Source organism: Festucalex cinctus, chromosome 12 (genome assembly GCF_051991245.1).
Source record: "Festucalex cinctus isolate MCC-2025b chromosome 12, RoL_Fcin_1.0, whole genome shotgun sequence".
Lineage (NCBI taxonomy): Eukaryota > Metazoa > Chordata > Actinopteri > Syngnathiformes > Syngnathidae > Festucalex > Festucalex cinctus.
In genome coordinates this window covers 16947570-16967174 of record NC_135422.1, presented here as the reverse complement: position 1 = coordinate 16967174, position 19605 = coordinate 16947570, and the positions used below count along the sequence as shown (strand labels likewise).

At 40.9% G+C, this 19605-nt stretch overlaps 1 protein-coding gene across 3 annotated transcripts in view; it reads left to right on the top strand.

Annotated features, from left to right (window-relative positions):
* The first annotated feature begins 1082 nt into the window (after nucleotides 1-1082).
* ppp2r3a (protein phosphatase 2, regulatory subunit B'', alpha) overlaps nucleotides 1083-19605 on the top strand; it is a 61871-nt gene continuing 43348 nt past the window's right edge. For all 3 annotated transcript variants that reach the window (XR_013287619.1, XM_077539359.1, XM_077539358.1), the window contains exon 1: nucleotides 1083-1308. The gene's annotated coding sequence lies outside the window, so the exon portion shown is untranslated. The remainder of the gene's footprint in view (nucleotides 1309-19605) is intronic.

Below are 19605 nucleotides of genomic sequence, written 5' to 3'. Positions count from 1 at the left end.
TCCCAGTTCTGAGGTCTCCGGTTCGAGTCCAGGCTCAGACCTTCCTGGGTGGTGTTTGCATGTTCTCCCCGTGCCCGCGTGGGTCTTCTCCAGGTACTCCGGTCTCCTCTCACATTCCAAAGACATGCATGGCAGGTTAATTGGGCGCTCCGAATTGTCCCTAGGTGTATGTGTGTGTGTGAGTGTGGATGGTTGTTCGTCTCTGTGTGCCCTGCGATTGGTTGGCAACCAGTCCAGGGTGTCCCCCGCCTACTGCCCAGAGCCAGCTGAGATAGGCGCCAGCAGCCCCCGCGACCCTTGTGAGGAATAAGCGGTCAAGAAAATGGATGGATGGATGGATAGTTCTGAAATCAGAAGCCAGAAAAAAAAGGCTTGCAGTACATCGTTATGTAAACATGAACACACAAAATAATTTACATTTTGTGGGCCACAAAAAATGATGCGGTGGGCCAAATCTGGCACCGAGGCCTTGAGTTTAACACCTGTGCTTTAGTTCAGCAAAACCAGTCTTTCTCAATCCCAGAAAAGTGGTGATTTTTATTTTATTTTATTGTATTTTTTTTTAATTTTTTTTTTACCCAGACCCGGGGGGAGATATGTAGGAAGAAACCAGTAGATTTTGATTGAAAATGTTCATTTTTTTTCTACACAAGGTTTGGTGGAGGTTTACATGATGATATGCACGTCAAGTCTTTTCTAAACCTAAAAAAGTGAGACGATTTAACCCGAATTTGGTTTCGGATGTAACGTTTTTTAAGGTATGATACCAGTCGATTTTGGTTTAGATTTCTAAGTGGTTTTGGAGGAAACTGCATTTTTCTATAGGGGCTTTGGGCGTGACTAAAGTTGGACACCGGACACGCACCAAATATTTTTTTTTCCACTTTTCGTATGTATAGCGTTCAAAGGCTACAGAGTAACTGTGAATGTATCGTAACAATAAATAAAAGACCAGAAACAAGCCAATTTTACCATACAAGCTGACCTGCCTGTCACTCTCGACGAGCCCCCGCCCCCGCCGCCGCGCAGCTCTCGGGAACTCCCCCTAAGTTCCCCCGGTTCTCCTCACTCTCACTCGGCTCAGTCGCTCCGAGAGCTGTCACGTACACACACAAACGCTGACACGGAAACGCACGAGAAACAAGCCCACCCTCCGTCGGCTCTCGCCGGTGAACGGAAGCGCTGCCTGCCGCTCCTTTAGGGGGTCTGCGGCGGTCGTGACACGGCCAAGGAGGCGGCGGAAGGAACGGCTCGCCCGCCGGTGGAGGTGAAGGACGAGGTGGGGGGAGACGGTGAGGGTGAAAAAAGGTAAGCGGCGATTGTGTTTTACCTTCCCTTCGCTATCAAACTTTGCAACGGGCTTTTGGCATATGTTTCTCGTACGGTCGTGACAGTGGTTCCTACAGCCAGGCCGTATTTTTTCCCAAATATTTTAACCCGGCTCTGGCTCATGTTTGTGCCCGTTTTGTGTGCGTGAATTTCGGCGTGCGCGCGCTAGCTCCCCCTGACACTATGGGGTTCTCCTGTTCTGTTCAGGTAACTTTGGACATTGTACTATCACCTTATCGCTGTTCATCGAGGAGAGTCCATCACATGTAAGTGACATGTTTGAATATATTCACGGGCAAAGATGCTTGTGTGGTTGCCCCTGATGTTAAATTGACCGTCTCATAAGCTTGTTTTTGATGCAGCTTGTAGAAAATCCCACTCTTTTTCAGGACACTCAAACGCCACACAGTCTTGGTACTTTTAAAACTGCAGGTGTGTCCTGCACATGTGTGTTTCCTTCAATTCTGTGTTGTTTTTATGATGTGCGTGGGTGTATATGGATAGGGATGGTGGGGGGATGTGTGTGGCGATTTCTTGTCAAATCCTGTGAGGTGGGGGTCAGTCACTAGGTCTCCTCTCTGGAATTCTCCTAGAATAGATTGCGCGCACACACAAAAAAATGACTGACATCTTAAGTCAAAGGAAAACAAAACTGGCCTTTGGTTTGTCTACTTTCTGGCATGTTCATGGATTCGTTCGTAGAGATGATGGGAACCTCACTTTGTGTTGGTGTGTGTGCGTGCAGTAATTCGAGCCTGGCTTGACAAATGTGACTGTAAAGGTACCACTCAGGGGTGTGTGTGTCTGTGTGTAGGGGCGGTTGGGGGCTATGTGTGTTCAGTCCAGGCCTCCTCCGTCTCACTTTAAACACTTTTAACACACAAAGATCAAAGTATCAGTGAAGTGCTGCCGTGGTGCATTTAAGGCTTGTTAGCGGTGGGGAACACGATGTAAACAAGCCTGTGGGTTCGTGAACAGAGTCGCTGTCAACTTTTCTACAATCCGCTGTGTGTGTGTGTATGGGGGGGGCGTACAACCCACTCAGAGAGCGATTGAGAGACCCCTCTTTGCCTGACTTACCAAGCCTGCAAGCCTCTTTAACGCAGAGATACCGCAAAATGTTGTGAAGCCGTACTTAAAAGCACGTAACCCACTTTTGCCTTTCACACAGAACCCAGCAAAGTGGCATATGGCAGTCTCAAAGCAAAATTCGTCAAACAAAAGCCCTGTAGGGCTAAGCTCACGCAGCCATTTACTACTATTTTGGTGAACTTATTTATGAGGTCAATGGAGGAAGCTTTAATACTGTAAATATCAATTGTGAAAGATGCATATCGTCTCCTTCTCTTCCTCCTTCAAATAAGCTAAGGAGGAGCTTTCTTTTGCAACAATGATACATTCAGGGTGGTTGGCCACCCCTGATATAGATGAATAACGACAAGTTGAGTTGAGTTGAGTTGAGTTACTTTATTTACGCCATTATGTTCTCGTGCATTTATCTTGCGCTTTATGTTGGAGTTTGGGTGGCTTGTGTGACGGACAGGCAACAGATTTTGGCCCTTGCTGATTTAGGCGGATGCAACACTGATAACTACAACTATTAACAATATCTTGCAAAAAAGAAAAGAAGAAGAATACAGCTTTGTAGCATCTCAGTGAAATAATACATGTTGGCAAAGTCATTAGTTTTCACTACCAATCTCTCCATCAGGGTCAAATTGTGGACAACGGCGAATATTAATCAGCAAATATTTACTCCATTGTGGGGTGGGGGAGGGCCATTCTAAATTAAATGTAGGGATGAACAATTAATGTCATTCAAATCCAGGTGTGCAAAGTTTGAAAACCACTGATTTGTTATTATACATAATACAAACAGTAAAATGTAAAAGTAATACTCTTTACATGAACAAAATTGGCAAATGAGGTGAACACAAAGACAAAACTCACTTTACGTCCATTCGGTTCATTTACTATAATATTTTCAAATCAAAACCTTTACTGAGCAACAAGAACCGAGAATGCATACTTATTAGGGCTGCACAATATATCGAAAAAAATATCAATATTGCGATATTATAATATGCATATCGTAAATACATGCAATAAATTTGATGTGGCATTTTATGCTTTTATCTGAATTTAACCACTCAGACTGTCAGGTTTACCTGTTTGACATTTATTAAACATGACAAAAAAGGAGAGAAGACACTCAGTTCAAAGCTCGCGAGGAGAGAGGAGAGGAACTCTCTGAAAAAATCCCCTCCTCACCCTCTCTTTTTATTTGGTTTCCACGACCCCAGTTCCATGGGTGTTCCAACCCTAATAATGCAAAAGCAAAACATAGTTGGAACACGGTGCACTGAACAAAATTGTTCACTGCCATCCAATAGTTGAACATTATCGAGAGGTAATTAATTAAGAATATATTGAGTTTGATTATTTTGCAGCATGAAAAAAATGTAGTTCTTTCATTAGATAATAAAAATGTCATTTCTTTAGGTACATGTTAAATATCGCTATAATATCTATCGCTATATTCAGCAACTATATCGCATATCGCATGTTTTTCTAATATCGTGCAGCCCTAATACTTGTTTTAGCCAGGATGGTTTCACTGTATAAGGCCTAGTAAGTGTAAAGGAACCAAAATCCTGTACGTTTATTTACATGATTACATAACAGCTAACTTGTTGCGACTTATTTGGTGGCGTTATGTAACGCTGCCCGTAAGGGGGAAATAATGGAGGCGGGGCACACTTTGAACTCAAATGGACACCGCACCCTTATGATTAAACCCGGACCCCTCCCTGTGTCAAACACATTCACATGGATGCTGTGTAAAGACAACATACAAATAACAAATGTGTTAATTCCTCTGTTTTTATTGTGTGACTGTGTTTTGTAAATAACTTAAGTTGTGGGACTTCCTCCTCTTTGACTCCTGCCGTGAATTATGGAGCACTCCGTATGCTGTTATTTGGGTAACGCGCACACACGCGCATACACTCACACTTAGATTACGTGTCTGAGAGCCAAGCTGTTGGGTTACTCATCAGTGTGTAGCACAAGCCTACAATTGTGTCTAGCATCTTCATGCCACTTTCAGGGACGTAGTCATTCACATTTCCCAGCAGCGTGTGTGTGTGTATGTGTGTGTGTGGGTGGTCGTCTCATATTCCATGTAGTGCTGCTAAAAATGAAGATGTGAACAGGAAAGTCAGTGTCAAAGAGCGATACAGTATGTGTGTGTTGTTCTTTTCCAGGCAAGGTTGCGCTTCTCTGGTGTAAAGTTGGAGTGATAAACATATACAGAGGAACACTCCAATTGGTTTATAGTTTCACTTTATCCCCCATTGGAAACGCTAAAAATAATCAATTTCAGAGTCTGTTATCAGTTTCTACTGTATTTAAAAGCATTTACAAATACTGTAAACCACAGGTGTCAAACTCAAGGCCTGGGGTCCAGATTTGGCCCTCCACCTCATTTGTATGTGGCAAATTAGAAAATTGTGTGCGTCGACTTTGTGCTTCTTGATAAAATACTAAAATTGCCTTCACGTTGAGATATTGCAAACGTTTTTGTTACCAATTCCCTGTTTAAATAAATGGAATAATATGTGAACCAACAGTTCTTACTGGCCTCAGATTTACAAACTATTTATTCATCATTTTGTCGTATAAATCAGTGGCGAGTGGTCATAATAAGCTATTAATGCGGTGCATGCCCGAGCTCTTCAAAATAAAATCATTGAAAATATTTCTCTCAGTGACCTCTAAAATACAATACTGTAGTTCTTAGGGCTGGGAATCTTTGACTGTCTCACGATTCGATTCGATTACGATTTTTTTGGTCTACGATTCAAACGATTTTCGATTCAAAATTATTTAATTGACAAATGATTTCTGCTTCCATTTACAGATATGCACAACATTGTCATGATCTACTCCAGTCTGCTTTGCAAGACAAAATGACAAATAGAGACATTAAAGTGTTATTTTTTTGTTCAAACATTTATTAATTTTGTATTGTAACCTTTTTCCACAAAAACAGCATGTGGGCTAAAACTGCCTTTTCCCCTTCTTCATTTCTCATTTAAATAAAATCGATTTTTGGATCTTAATATCGATTCTATTCGATTAATAAATGAGAATCTCGATTCTTTTATGAATCGATTTTTTGGCACACCCCTAGTAGTTCTACTGTTTTGGGCTTAAATTCCTGTATATTTTGTCCTGTTTTCCTCGCGGGGAGCGGGCAAGTTGACAGTTTATTTCGAGCATACACAAAGAGAAATCAATTGTGTTAATTCCGTGACCGTTGTTTCTGTACGTGCGTCTTTTGAATGGCAAAAAAAGTTGCATACCTGACAACGCGCATGCGCATAAGTGGCTTATTTGACTTGTTCTGCGGTAAAAAGTCACTGGTTCCATTAAAGTTCATCTCCGAATCCCAATCAGTGCCCTTTTCCTGGAGAACTTTTGTGGAAAAGAATAATTCAAGTAGTCGTCTACTCCTGAAGTCGTCATCACGAAAACAGGGAAGAATTTCATCCGTCACGTTCAACCAGGACGTACGAGAAACATAAATGGCTCGCTGGCTGTTCAGAGGTGAGCAAACTGTTGATTGTTGGTTGAAATCGCTTGTGGCTCCGTTGAGTTTGTAAAGTGATCTAATGTACGCACAAGTGTTTGTAATTAACAGGAAATACTTTTAATTGTCGCTCAGAAAGTTGGACTACTGTCGTGAAGTCCAGTGCAAATAGTCCTCATATGACAACGATGTCATTTTTTTTTTTCCTCTCACGGATTGAGCCCACTTCGTGGGCACGAGCCAGTTCCGAATACTGTAAATTCCAACGTTGTGTCATTTCACTCACCACGGTGCTGGTTATATTGTAATGCTTTGTACAAACGTCACCAGCAAATGTTTGGGGAAATCATTTCTTTCATCAACATCACACTTTTTGGCATTGTCCAACGCCAAAGCACAGAGTACAACCGCTCTCGTTGCGAGCAGGAAAAAGCACCACAACGCTACTCAACCGCGCGTCTCCTCCCTCACCCAAGACCTGTGTTGCGTTCAGAAACAGTCCGACGTAACAGTGCTCAACATAAACGGCAACCCCAGAACACACAACACTTAGTTCGTTACAATATTAATTAAAGTGTGTGCGCATCAACCTGTGTCAGTCCTGAATATTTCCCCTTTAATTTTATACCTACACAGTGGTATTAAATAATAATTACATAATATTTAACATTAAAATTAACAATAATAACAGCCCCAAATTTTTATTTATTTTTTTTACAATCATTTTGACGCAAGTTACTCATTAGTTCCTCCATCGCTTTTTTGACTACTTTTACTTGAGCCATATTATTCGAAAGTAAGTACTCCTAGTTGAGTACAATTTACGGCTACTTTACCCACCTCTGATGAGGACACGCACACAACATAGTATGTGTACTAAATTCCAATGCACAAAGGGATGATTCAAATGTATGTGTAGGAGGTTGACTCCTTGGTTCCTCCTTTTAAATCACCTTAAAACCCGCCGTGAGATCCAACTTGGGAAAGAGGGTGAAGGAAAGAATGAATGCATGAATGGAAAGAGGATGAAGTAAATAAGTGAGCCCCCCCCTTCCCCTCGCCTCCTCCCCAAATCACTCACTGCTCCCTCATTGACTGGCTCCATTGTGAATGTGGCGGAGTGCGCCGATTGGTCAGTGGGGGTCTGAATGTCACCGCTTCTCATCCCTACACTCTGGAATGTGTATGCGTGATGAGTTGGTCGCTGTGTATCGCGCGTTTGATTGTGTTCTGTTGTCCACACTGGCTCTCTTTGTCCACAGTCTACACACATGCACAGCGAGTATCTGAACCAGCATTCCTCCCACTTGGGCCTGCAACTTGCCAAGAAGGAAAAAAAGAAAGCAGTAAATAGCAGTACCATTCACGGTCATGTCGGTGCGGTTTCTCCGTGGCCCCCACTTTAAGACACGGCCGGCTAAAAATATTTTATTGCCTTCTTATATGCGTCTTACTGTCTGTGGCGCATTCTGTGTACTCATTACTTCTCTCACACATAAAACATAGTTGACTTTGCCTGAAGACGAAGTGTGTGTTTTTTTTTTTAACTTCCATTGTCAACTAGCACGATTAGTCAGTTGCTGTTCCACTCCAGGCCTGCGGGTGTCAGTGCACTTTATTTCAAACTGATGCTGACTCTCGTATCAAATGAAGAAGTAGGATACGTTTTGGCTGAGAAGTCGTTTAAGTTGTCTGAAGTTTTGTTTCACACTAATCAACTGTGACAGAAAGTGAAACGCTAACAATTGAAGTTGAATTATTTTCATATTTTCACTAACTATCAAAACAAATAGACTATTATGTTCCGGCTGTCGCTAGTGTTGTTTTTAAATGCAAACTCTAACTGTAAGAGTTAATCATCTACAAAAGAGTGTCAATGCTAACCATTTTAAACGGGTCATTGCTAGTCTACCTTCAACCTTAATTTATGTGTAGTGTGTGTTTCCGACTCTTGCCAACTGTCAAAACAAATAAAGACGAGCTACATATTTCAGCCATCTTTAAGTGGTATTTTTTTTAAAACTACAACTCATTCTCTCTAAGTTGATTGCGTGCAATCAAAGTCATCGCTAACAATTGAAGGGTCATTGCTATTTCACCGCAATCCAGTAGGTGTTGACGGCATGTTTGTGATTAACTCTTTCCCTGCCGTTAACGTTAATTGACGTTAACGGAAATTCCAACGAGTACTGCCATTAACGTTAATTGACGTCAACTAGTTTTTTTTTTTCCCTCAATTGGCAGCACAATATCTTGGGCAGCTCTGCTTTCACGAGTGAGCACAAACCCCCCCCCCCCCCCCCCCCCCCCCCCCCCCACTAGCTACGGCCAGCAGATGGCAGCATTGTATCTCTTTTCAATGGGTTGCAGGTAGTTTTGTGCCAAAAAAACGATTCATAAAAGAATCGAGATTCTCATTTATTAATCGAATCGAATCGATATTAATATCCAAAAACTATTTTATTTAAATTAGAAATGAAGAAGAAGGGAAAGGCAGTTGTTCAAACAAAAAAAATGTCAAACAAAAAAAGACACTTTAATGTCTCTATTTGTCATTTTGTCTTGCAAAGCAGACTGGAGTAGATCATGACAATGTTGTGCATATCTGTAAATTGAAGCAGAAATAATTTGTCAATCAAATCATTTTGAATCGAAAATCGTTTGAATCGCGAATTGAAAATCGATTCTGAATCGAATCGCAGACCCAAAAATCGTAATCGAATTGAATCGTGAGACAGTCAAAGATTCCCAGCCCTAGTTGCCGGTGTATGAAACTACAATGAAACATGACAAATCTGATGAAATCAAACGTTTTCAAGGATACGTGATTGATCAAAATGTTTGTCCCATTAATAAATATAATTCACAGTGTCACTAAACAAAAAAAAATATTCGCGTCAAAGTCACTGTTCTGCGGAAAATGTATCTTTTCACAAAAAGCTTGTTTGTTGGAATAAGGTAGAATCATATTTTTTTTCCTGAGAGTGGAATCAAATCTTTCATATGGTATCCACCATATTTATATAGTCATATAGCACACAATAGTCTATTTGCCTTGAAAGATGAGTTAAAAATGCTCGAAATTGTCTTCCTTTGGAGAACGTGTGGCAGTCAAACAGTTAACAAAACAATTCAAGAAGAAGTACTTGATGTTTTTTTTTTAACAGACTGTAATGTCATTTATTTGTCAAAACACCGACACTGTACGAGTTAATCTAAAGTGATGGAAAGTCAAAGCTAACGATCAAAGTGCTGTCAACATCTCGCCAGACAGCTAGCATGATTCGCCTAATTCTGTTTGTTGTGGCATCTAAAAAGGGAGATCAGAGTATAGTATTTATAGTATAAAAAGTATTGCATTAGTGTAAACTAAAGTTAGCAGTCTCGAGCTGCTAATCGAATTGCATAATGCGATTCGGTCGCTGACGGCTTTTTGCCGGTGGTGGACAATTCAACCTCTGTTCTGCTTTTTTACAGTGTGTAAAGTGCTAGCATTTGAAGAAGCAATTGAGGAAAACAAGTTCACTGAACTACAGACGATTGATGATTCACCATTAATCCTTGAGAAAAAAAACGAAGTATTCGCTGGAAAACCACATTAAACGCAACTGTCCATAACTACCACAACACCGTCGCCTCTTCAGCACCATGTTAGCAGACAAGTAGCTTGCTGTTAGCCAACCAGATTGACAGCAATGTCTCACTGCTAATTTAGGCTGAAAACTAGTCGTATATGCAAATATAAAAAAAAATAATAATTGGCTGTGGAGCAGTGTCCTTTACTCGAGAATTTTTGGCATTCGCTTTGGGACTTGGTCCCTACCCCCTACAAAGATAAAGGGTTCACTTTAAAATGTAATGTATGTATTTTTATTTTTTTTTTAACTTTGACGTATGGTTTAAATAAGAAACGACCGAGGCCGTTGGATGCCCACGAGCCTTACCACATCCTGAGTTGTGCAACAGACACGCTGTGACCGACCGTCTGGACTAAAATGACATGAGGCCAGCACGGGCTGCGTTTACTGCCCGCTGCGGGTAGACCATTCGTCTCACTCTCCACCGCAGCAGCAGAAAGACGGCACAAAAAAAAAATATGGAAATGAAGAGTGATACAACAGAACAGGAAAGGCATCAGAAAGACCGTAAATCTACGACGTGTTGGACTGTGCTTCACCACAGTGGTCCGCTCAGTCAGAGGAAACGGCCTATTCAGGCTTTGCTCCTCTTTCTCATGCCAGTCAGCATCTGAGGGCAGCGCTAGCAGACAAGGTCCTTAACTACATTAACATGTGAGGTGGGCGGAGGGTTTCGCCAATGAGCCCAACCTCGCTTTCTTTTTCTTTTTTTTCTTTTTTTTTGAGTCCAAACCTTTTTGAGAGGCTTTTATTGACAAGATAAAGATTGTTTTGACGTGGCGTGGGCTTTAATTACTTTGATCGTTTCAACTAGCTTGAAGGCGGAAGTGGGCTGGTGGTAAGGTCGGACCGAGGGTCTTTATCTCGGTCAGTAAACACACGCGACTGCCATTCAGAGAACACTAATGCAGTCACGAACACAAATACACTCAAGCGAGAGATTGGTGGACAAAAGGCGCAGGAATACTGCAAGTACCCGCATGAGGAGGCATGTTGATGCACTGTTTTGACAAAGTAGTTAGGTAAAATATTGACTATTTTTGGATGTGAAACCAAGACTCATTGAATGTATCAGTAGGAATGAGATATGCTAACGAAAAACAGCCAAGGTGAATTTGGGTTTCCTGTATTTACGTTGTAGCCTAAGAGAATGAAAATAGGTGGGAAAAATATTCTTGAGGAAACTCAGGTCAACAAGAAAATGTCCTGTTGCAGCTAAGTGGAGACTGTGGAGTTTAAACCATGAACTGTAAATCTGCAGCGTCCAGAGATAAGGTGCAAGAATCCTGTAATTACTTATCAGTATAGAAGAATGTTTTTTGTTTTTTTTTTAGCTGTGAGGATAAAATATATATATATATATATATATATATATATATATATATATATATATGTGTGTATATATATATATATATGTGTATATATATATATATGTGTGTATATATATATATATATGTATATATATATGATATATATGTATATATATATATATATGTATATATATCCACGAGGAGAATGAGGGCAGTAAAACATACCATTGCAGCAAACCTGAGACTATGTACCTTTAATACTGTGAAATACAGTATACTGTATAACTGTAGAATCCAGAGTTAAGGCACACTACTCATTTCCTGTTTACTTCTCCGCATAAAGAACCCATTGTTATCCTTGAGGAGATTGAGGGCAGCAGGATAACGGGTCACCATGGGATATACTGTGAAGTAGTTAACTGCAGCGACCGACCACAGTTAAAACTCAAGACTTGTTCCCAGTATTTACCTTTTACCGTTAGGAGAAAAGTGTTATCCATCAGGAGATTAAGGCCAGTAAGAAAACTTGCACTGCAGCAAAGTGGAGATTATGGACTATAATACTATGAAGTAAAAAATTGCTGAATCCGGAGTTAAGGCACAGTACTCATTTCCTGTGTTTACTTCTCAGCATAAGGCAATAATTGTTATCCTAGAGGAGACAGAGGGCAGCAGGAAAATGGGTCACTGTGGGATATACTGTGAAGTAGTTAACTGCAGCGACCACAGTCAAGACTTAAGACTTGTTTTACTTTCTAGTATTTACCTTTCACCGTTCGGAGAAAAGTGTTATCCATCAGGAGATTTTGGCCAGTAAGAAAAATTGCACTGCAGCAAAGTGGAGATTGTGGACTATAATACTATGAAGTATAAAACTGCAAAATCCAGAGTTAAGGCACAGTACTCATTTCCTGTGTTCACTTCTCAGCATAAGGCAACAATTGTTATCCTTAAGGAGACTGAGGGGAGCAGGAAAACTGGCCACTACTGTGTCGTTTTGCCAGTGGTGCCACTGGTGGGTTGGTTAGGAATGGTGCATTGAGAAAGGAACAATAAAGGGCAAAAATATTGGGACATGTTCCCGATGCATCCACAGTAAGCAGAAATGAAAGAAACTATGGCGTGCACTGGGACATCTGCGTGTGTGCGACTGTGTGTTTTGTATTTTGCTGGAATCTTATCACAGCATCCTTGAGGTTGCCATGGTTACAGAGTACAGACACGGCCGGATCTCCCCCTCCTTGTTAGGCGTACACGCGCCGACGTCAGATGAGAGCGTCAGAGGAGCTCGGACGGCTTGTCTGTGAGTCTTCTGGAGGCTGACGAAATCCTGACACAAAGCTCCCTTTCTTCGTTTTCGTCAAAACACTTTCCTAGGGTGTTTAAACGGATTTAGATAAAGACTAGCTGGCAACTATATTTGGGGAAATAGTCATGATTTAAATGGGACATAATGCAAAATATATTTTTTTTTAATGTGTACCCGGTAATATCATTTTGCGTGGTTTAGGGGTTCAAATCAAAATTTTATTTTACTATGGCACCGCCCCTTGCTGTCGACGAACATTGATGTCAAAGTGGCCCTGGGCTCACGGAACATCATGTGACCAAACCCAGAAAGCAGGTGAACTGTCATTTTTGTAATGCGAGCCCGAGGGTACTTTTGATGTCAGTTTCAGTTGATAGCAGAGGGCATTTAGGGAAAAATGGCAGTGCCTTGAGATGGCTCAAAATTAGAGGATTTTTCTGCTTAATCCATATTTCACAAATTAATCAGAATACTTTAGACTATTGGGGGGAAGTGACACAGAACACATTATTGTCATCAACATTTTTGACTTGACTTAAGCTTTAAGGATTTTCAGCTTTAGTTCTTCTCCGCCAGGAAATATCAAGACAGGCTCTTGACATTTTCCTTCATTTTAGTAATGAGCCTCAAATCTCAATGAGGAAAGTCACGCACACGCAGGAGGCGGGCGTCTATCAAGGTGTCGATCTAAATTAAGATTGCGCTCTGCTCCGCTCTACCGACTACCATTGTAGTGTGATGAATACACGGAGCTGTAATGGCCTTGATGGAGTCCATGAATGCCTTTTGAGCGCAGTGGAACTTTCTGATAACAGAAATAAAACGCTTGTTTGTCAATAATACACACTTTTGTTCCACAAAATGAAAGTCTTCACTTCCGTTGCTTGTTTGTTTATTTAAGCCCAGCTGTTTCAAGCCTCCAGACATTTGAACATTTTCTCCCTCCTTCCGTGACATTTGGAAAGTTTTCTTTAAAATCCCCTTGACATTTGATGGAAATATTGTTCCCCCTCTACCCAACCATCCAGCTGTTTGTGAAAGCAACCGCAAGAACGTCTAATAACGGTTTGCCGCTTTCCGTCTTTCCTCTATCCACATTCTCAATTTCACGCGAAAGTGCAAAGACAACCCCCCTGACAGTTCGTTCTCCAGTGCGTGTATGAGGTTAGTCGAGTCGCGAGCTCTTGGAACAACTGAGACACTGATAGTTGGATACAGTGGTGCCTTGATATGAGAGTTGAACTCAAAACACTTGTCTCAAATCATCCTTCCCTACTGAAATGAATGGGAATGCCATTAATCCGTGTTGTTTGGCTTGTGCTCATATATTCGTTCCTTTAAAAGTGACTTTACCACATAGATGCTAATTGTTAGCTAGTGGGCCTATGGACGTTCCCATTGTATGTTAACATTCAGATAATGGAGGCTATAAAAAGTGCGCCTGTTTTAACATCACAGTGCCTCAAGGCCAAGACCAATCTGGGATTTCTGGGGTTCGTCATGAATGTGAGCCAACGTGAAGCACTTAGGACCACCATATGGGGTACATAAAAGCATTATATAAGTGCAGTCCATCTAGTATTTACTAGGGATGTAGGGATTTTTTTTAGAATGAGCTAATTTTTTTTACAATATTGTGACCTTTTTTAAATATCGCCACCTTCTCCACAATATTGTGATAATTATTGTATCGTGAGCTTCATATCATGATAATATCGTATCGTGATGTTTGGATATCGTTACATCCCAACTATTTACCATGCAACATCTGCAAACTGAGCCCCTCGGCACTGTGATGTCATTTTTACTCGATAGCAAGTGGCAAAATGATAAAAACAGATGGCTTTTTCTGTGTTTAATTCATATTCCTCATTTTCCGTATCTGCATTTCTTTACCAAATGTTCCATCTCATTCCGGTAGGCATAGACTGGGATGAGATCCTCAAATCCTAAAATTTAGCTTCATAGCCATTAATCACTTTAAGCTATTGCAAAAAAAAAAAAAAAATGCAGTTGCAGCAACGAGTAATTGTTGAAACTGGATTTCTTAAAGAAAAGGGAGCACTTAACAGTGTGAAAGGTTGTATTATAACAAACACATCTCATTTCAGCCCACCCTCACCGGAGCTGACGTCGTGTTTTTGTTCTGCGGATTGGCGACTTGCCTGCTCTGCCAGTCGGTCAACCGCTGGTGGCTGAGCTGGAGCTGTGCGAGTGAAGTACGGGGGTTGTTTCGGATGTCGTGGGCTCTGCCATTGGCGTGCATCCATCCCCAACTGTACCACCTCGTTATACTCGTAGGGCACACTGACAGCCACGTTCAATTGACACTTAGGTTGTGGCTCCATTTCTCTAGAGTTGACATATTTTTCAAGGGGGAATTCTGAAGTTAAACTGACAGCCGCCCGGCAATTTGTTGTAGCTTTTTATTGATGGCAACCTAATTAAAGGTTGGGCCTCAGAGCACAGAGCAAGAACAAACATCACTTCGACTGTGTTGATGTGGCATGTGCGTTGTCTTGACTCTGTAATTTCATCGTGGTCGTGTTGTGATCATGCAGTGATTTACTGGATAATTTGTAGCAACACAATTGAAACGAACGTGGGGCAGCCAGTCATGGGAAGTGGATTGGACTACGGGAATCGCTGCTTCAGGGTTTTCGTGAAGCTTTAAAATGTCTTTAAAAAATGTCAATTGAAAGAAAATGGAAATTGTCCAAATGAGCCCCAATCGGAAGTAGGTCTCGTCAATGTGGGCAACGCTGAATTAGAAAGCTTTTTGCCTTACGCCGTCTAATGTGGGTGTAGCATGGTACAAGTTGGCAAGTTAGATAACCAGCTTGATGTAATCAAATCCGAGTGCGACAGCCTGCTCATTACTGCTTTCATCTTCTATTTAAGAGTCTTAACTTAAATAGGCAGTGTTGATATATCAGTAATTTGTCTAGGCACAAGTTCAGTGTTTATTTTTTAACAAGGAACACCATCTTTTATACTCAAAACCAAAGCAAGACCGCAAGAATGGCTTTGAGACACATCATTCTGACTTCAACTTCTTTGTCCATGTTTTCAAAACTGCGGTGCGATTTGGTCATGCTTTCCGAAAGTGGCAGCGGAACTGAAAAATGAAAACTTCTGTAAATTTAAGAATTTATTTCCCCCAGTTTTGTTTGCTGTTTCGAGAAAATATACCAACTGCTACTAGCCTTTATCTAGATTTTTTTTTCTCCAAAAATGTGACATTATTCTCATAAGATTACAAATTTTTATCCTGAAAATTAAAAAAAAAATAAAATCTCCGATTTCCATCCTCGAAATAGAATCTTTTTTTTTTTTCTCTAAAAATTAATTTTGCATAATTTGGGCAACATTTACAGCTTCTACTATATTCTATCTGGAATTTTTTTTTTATGTGCCCTTGTACTTGAAAGATTATGATTTTTTCCTCAAAGCTTTAAGATTTTTTTTCATAATATTATAGAGAAGGCCTTCTTATATGACTTTTTATCTTGAAAATATTCCCTACCACTTTTTTTTTCTAAAATATGTGACTTTAATCTATTCTGACAAGATTGCTTTTTCAAATTTACAACTTTTCCCTTTAAAGTATTACTTTATTCTCATGAGTTTACATTTTTCCCTCACATCTTGACTTTAATTTAAAAATACACAATTTATAACTTTTGCTTAGTTATATCAATGCTACACGTTTTTCCATGTTAATACTATATTTAATATATGAAATTGTAAGGTTATTTTTTGTATATGTATTTTTTTTTTTGCCTTGTTTTACATGTGCATGAAAAAAGTTTAGGAAATACGCATTTTACGTTCTCTTACAAATGTCCCTGAAAGCTAAATATCGCTAACGTACCTTTTTGAGCCCTGAAACTCAGAACTGTGAAGCAGACGTACTAACCACTAGGCTACCGCGCTGCCATAATGAAAATCACTTGTACTTGCTATTTACTTCCAAAGGTGACTGCACAGCATACCGCAGTTGCAGACAACTTTTGGGGGGATTAACTAGCGTAACCCAAACAGATTTTGCCAAAGTTCAATTAAGGGTCTGCTTGTCACCTGCGAAAGTAATTATGAACATTTTGCCACCCAGGCCCCTCGGACCCTTCTAGCTAGAATGGCAATCCCTACGCAAGAGAGACCGCCAGAGCGAAGAAAGGGATCTAAGGTATCCATCATTTAGGCTGAATCAGAGTACTGAGGCTACTTTATCCTCTCTGGCGTCAGCTCGTATTTATAGGCCCCCAAAAAGTTTGCCCCCTACTGCACCCCCCCCCCCCCCCTCTTCCATTTAGGTCTTGAACATAAACCTACAGTATATATTCATCATCACGCACTTAAAGAGGCTGCCAGACGAGTGGTTTTATCACTCGCCGGGATTGTTTTCGTCTGTCTCAGGGTGTCTAAAAATTCGGCATGATGGCTTGCAAATTGGAAAGGGTGAAAGGAAGATAAAGTCAGTGAAGACGCTGGTTGACTTCTTTTATGTGGCCTCTGTCGGCCGCAAGGTTGCGGTTGGACGCACGAGGCTGTAACAAGGCTTGCTCCTGGAATGCAAGTAGCTCTGAGGACAAGTTTTTTTTTTTTTTTTGCATATCCTATTAATGTCTGACTGGCTGAGCTTGATGGGCTTTGTCAATTCCACCCTTTTTAATAATCATCCACGCTAAAAGCTTCTCCCCAGAGTCCTAATCCCAAACTGCGGTTTCAAGCCTAAGAAGAGCGTCAAATAAATAAACCACAAGTGCGTTCCAACTTTTCCCCGAAAGGAGGACGGAATCTTAAGATTGGGGCTTTTCAATAGTTGATGAATTTGATGGGAGGCAAGGCTTCTCTGACTCTCGACTTCAAAGAGGCAAGAGTCACGCCGCCACCAAATCCATCAGGATCACAAGTGTGAGAGTGGATGAGTGCTTGCATGCGCAGACTACTGATGAGGAAACTTTGCGCTCCCTTAAAATTGAACAGCAAACGTTCCCTTTTTTTGATATTTTACCATAGGTCAAACCATAAAGTAGCTCGGATACTTACTCACTGTTTTGTCATCACAACATCTGACGATACACGGCTTGAAATGACAACAATGGATGCGCATGCTAACGCTAGCTTACCCTATACAGTCTCCACTTTGCTGCAGCGTTCTGTTTTCATGCTGCCCTTGTTTTCTCCAGATATTGTTAGCTCTTGTCCCAACTGATGTGGTCAAGGATGGGGAAAAAAAGCAAGTGCCCAATAAGTTTTTAAAGTATTATAAGATCTGTTACTTTGTAGGGAGCTGAGGTCAGTTTGTCAATGCGCTGCCGCGCGCAATTCTCAAAGTGAGTCGGCATTTAAAGCAAGAATTCCATTGATCTTCATGCATAATGCGAAACATTTGAAGTAGCTGAGGTCAGAGGATGGATAAAAATAAATGCATATTTTGCGAGCCTAAGCAAGGGTTGTCCAAAGGTTTTTTTTTTTGTTTTTTTTCCTTCACGGGCCGCATGCAGTTGTCAACATTCAGAAGCAAAGCAAGAGTAATCGGTAATGATATGACAAATGTTAAAGCAGTGTTTACTTGAGGATCTTTGTAACTCATTCATGTGATATGCTCTCAAATTAGACCTTGACAGCAGAAAGTGGAGGAAAACGTTTTTGCTTCTGAAACTGTAATATTTAATTCATGAGGCATTACAAAAGAGAAATGTTGCTGCTATTTTTGTTGTAAATATGTTCTTTGCGCATCTAGGGAAGCTCTCCAAGTCAAATTTATCTGTTGTCACACCCACACGCAGGGTTTCAGGTCAAAAGTTATAGCTCATGCTGAGGGCTGCTAGAAAATGGACATCAGGCGGCGAATGCCCCCTCAGGCCATAGATTGGACACCACTGGCCTTTAGCCAAATGTTTTTCTCGGGTCATGCATTTTAAAGCAAGAATCCAATTGATTTTAAAGGATACGCCACTCTGTTTAGTATAGCTGAGGTTCTGCGATTCATGGCAGAGCACTGACAAAGTGAAGAAAACACTTAACGGAAGAATCCTATTGATTTTGAATGCATACGAGACCCTCGCGAGGGAGCTGAGGCCATCACAAATAGAGGTCATGAACATACCACTGACTGTACAGGATGGGGAGTAGTTGCCAAGATTCCTTAAGTTTGCTAATCATATCCGATCTTGACATTATGTTAATATGACAAGTTTGAGACGCAAACTTTTGTGTGTGTGGGTGTTTTGTTTGTGCTCCAGCCACGCGTAGGCGTTGTAGATTTTTGTACACCATGGAATATTGTGTACTAGGGCTTTGTTATGTGGCCTTCAAGTAAAAATGTTTTGTTTTTCCACCCCCCAAAAAAAATCTGAATTTTAATTTGTATCATCCCCCACTTTGCAAACGACAAGGACATTATTTACTCCTTGTTTTTTTTCTTGGGGGATTTGCTTTATTTCTCATGATACCAAACAAGCTCGGAAACTATTATTATTATTATTATTATTATTTTTATTATTATTTTTTTTACACACACACACACACACACCCACACACACACACACACACCCACACACACACACACACACATATATATATATATATATATATATATATATATATATATATATATATATATATATGGTTAGCACGTCCGCTTCACAGTTCTGAGGTCTCCGGTTCGAGTCCAGGCTCGGACCTTCCTGGGTGGAGTTTGCATGTTCTCCCCGTGCCCGCGTGGGTCTTCTCCGGGTACTCCGGTCTCCTCCCACATTCCAAAGACATGCATGGCAGGTTAATTGGGCGCTCCGAATTGTCCCTAGGTGTGCGTGTGAGTGTGGATGGTTGTTTGTCTCTGTGTGCCCTGCGATTGGTTGGCAACCAGTCCAGGGTGTCCCCCCGCCTACTGCCCAGAGCCAGCTGAGATAGGCGCCAGCAGCCCCCGCGACCCTTGTGAGGAATAAGCGGTCAAGAAAATGGATGGATGGATATATATATATATATATATATATATATATATATATATTTAGTAGTAGTAACTGCTGTGAGCTGCTGTATTGTTGGAGTGTTCTTTTTGCCACTTTACACAAGCCGTATGTGTGAATGTTTGAGACAGTGTGTGACTTTGTCTTTGCTACGTTGTGGGGTCCAGACACTTGCATTTTTTTTGGTTTAACTACCATTGTGGGGACCGACTTGAAATTGTGGGGACAATTTTGGTAGTCCCCACAAGTTCAGACCTCTTTTTGAGGGTCAAGACTTGGTTTTAAAGATTAGGTTTGAATTGGATTATGGTCGACTTTAGGATTAGGCAATTTTTGAGGTTAAGATTAGGCAATTATTTTAGATTGTTGAGGTTAGGGAAAGGCATTAAGTCCCCACAATGATACAAAGAGGGTCTGTACATGTGAGATTCTCGAGTGTACCTGTGTG